The sequence below is a fragment of the Asparagus officinalis genome, chromosome 8 (genome assembly GCF_001876935.1).
Source record: "Asparagus officinalis chromosome 8, Aspof.V1, whole genome shotgun sequence".
NCBI classification, from domain to species: Eukaryota; Viridiplantae; Streptophyta; class Magnoliopsida; order Asparagales; family Asparagaceae; genus Asparagus; species Asparagus officinalis.
In genome coordinates, this window is record NC_033801.1 from 51,230,922 (window position 1) to 51,233,353 (window position 2,432).

At 35.4% G+C, this 2,432-nt stretch overlaps 1 long non-coding RNA gene across 1 annotated transcript; it reads right to left on the reverse strand.

Moving 5' to 3' along the window:
- On the reverse strand, window positions 512-1,838 carry LOC109822889. The gene is made up of 5 exons (XR_002242299.1): window positions 1,714-1,838; window positions 1,326-1,613; window positions 1,174-1,239; window positions 812-908; window positions 512-730 (listed from the first exon to the last, which is right to left on the reverse strand). It is a non-coding gene; the product is annotated as an uncharacterized LOC109822889 (long non-coding RNA).

Here is a 2,432-nt window from a genome sequence, read left to right on the forward strand (position 1 = left end):
CAAATCGTGTAGATCCGACCGGATCTAGATCGCGCGGTAGTCAACGGATTAACCCCGGCGTTGGCAAAGTACCCACAAAAGCGAGTGACCGCAAAACAGGAGCTCGCGTTTCGTTCAAGGAAAGTTGTAATTTTTATTTCTTTTTTGATCTCGTTGTAACCGGATCTTATAAAAAGACCGGATCTTTGTAATCGATGGAATCAATGAAGAAAGCAATTTTTCCAACGAACAACCTCCCATACGAGAATACACATATAGCATGTATCGACATCAATCCAATGATAATATTTAACATTATATCATAAAATCAACCATGATATACATTCACATTCCAAATGAATACTCATCCAATTTCATCCGTCAATCCACAATATCAAACAATACTCATCATATAATCACAATCATAATACATTACGCAATAAAATAATATGTTTTCACAATAAAATAATATTCATCATATAATCACAATCATAATACATTACACAATCATAATACAATCATATAATCACAATCAAATAATATTCATTCACTACACAATAAAATCACAAATATATTACATATAGGTAAAATTCGAAAGTCATAATATATCTTCACACAATTAAAAACTACATAAATATAAGAACAAGTCTTACTCCTCGTCATCGTCGTTGTCGGCATCCCTGTTATCAGCGTCGTCTGCATTAGAACGTCGTATCAGATTGTTGCTCCCTATGGGAGTACCTCCTCTAACCTGAAAATATTGTCACTCAACATAAGAGTATATATATTCCAAAAAGTCATAATAACTACATATATGTCACATCATATATACCTATTCACCACCATGAACTCTATGATTGGCAAACTCCATCTTAATGATAGTTATGAATATCGACTCGGGAAGAATCTCATTCAACGACGGACAATCACTGAGACACAACACAACAATAATAAATAACCTATCAAATAATAAATAACACGCCATCAGATAATTTATTTCATTTCATTTTATCCCATTTCTTGCTGTTTTTCTTAAGAATTCATCTAAGTTTCATGTATTTATTTATTTACAGTGTGTCGATTCACATAATATTTAGGATTTGACTTCAATTTTATATCCTCAATCGTTTCATTTCTTTATAATTTCATAGCACAGTAGAAATAAAGAAACAAATATGCTGCTCAAATTCTTACATCAATATGTTGGGGAGCTGTTGTTGCCAATCCAACTGTCACTGCAGCAAGCCCTAATAATCCACCCTACACACAATAACAAAACTTTACAATCTCCAAAAAAAAACCCTAAAATTTTCAATAAAAAAATAGAGAATCCAAAAAAAATAAACCTTTCGATGATTCGTCTGCGGTGAATAAGTGAACTTCGTGGTCAAGATACTGATCACAGCGCTTATCTCCAAACAAACAAAATATTTTGATTCGGACTTTCTCCGCTATGTTGATGGCTCGAGAGAGAGCGTCACGACTCTTGGAAGAAAGCTTGGCCATCGTAGTAGTGTGAATGCCGTCGATGACGGCGATGAGCACCACGGAGAGTGTGACGAGAGCGAGCTGTCACACTGCCGTGAATCCAACGACGAAACCAGAGTTCCCATATAGTGAATAAAATTCCCCAACTGGTAACCAAAAACAATCACAACAATCAATCGCATTGCCCCCCAAAAGGGGAAAGGGGAGGGGAACAAAAATACCAAGAAATTGATGCTAAGTAAATACCTTCTCGCTTATGGCGTCATGGACGATGACGGCGTCAGCATTGATGGTGTAAACGACGTTGGATGTTCGAACCTCGGTGTCGAAGTAACAGACATCTTGGTTCAGGACCGATTGAAGGTACCTTATCCTCATCTTCGTCGTTTGGCGATCTCCAGTCCACATCCAACAAGAGATATCTATTCCGTTCAAAATTAAATTCAACGTGTCATTTTCCCCATAAAAAAATCAGGAAAAATGGGAAAATTATGTTGGATTTAATCTAATAAATCTATTTGTGGGCACATATGATTAATCAATGTGTATTGCTATCTTTCATGATAACCCACTAAAGTGATCAATTAAGTTGGGTTAATGGGTATTTAAATATAATCATGGGGTTATATGTGCAGATACTAGGTTGTAATTGTGATTTATTGAGGGGCTAAATTACAAAAGTACAACATCTATAAATAAGGGTTATAGTCCCTAACCTAGGGTTACATTCTCTAATTCTCTTCACCCCCATCTAGAAAGAGAAATTCGGATTTAGAGGAACCCTAAGGTTAGAAGATCATCAAAAACCCAAATCAAGTTTTCTTCTATGGATTCAGGTATAAGCTTCCGCTCATTTATGATTCTTGTTAATCTCTTTAAATTAATCATGGTTATATGGTTTTAGATCTCAAGTTTTGATTTAGATCTAACAAGTGGTATCAGAGACACCTTGATTAATTCTTAGG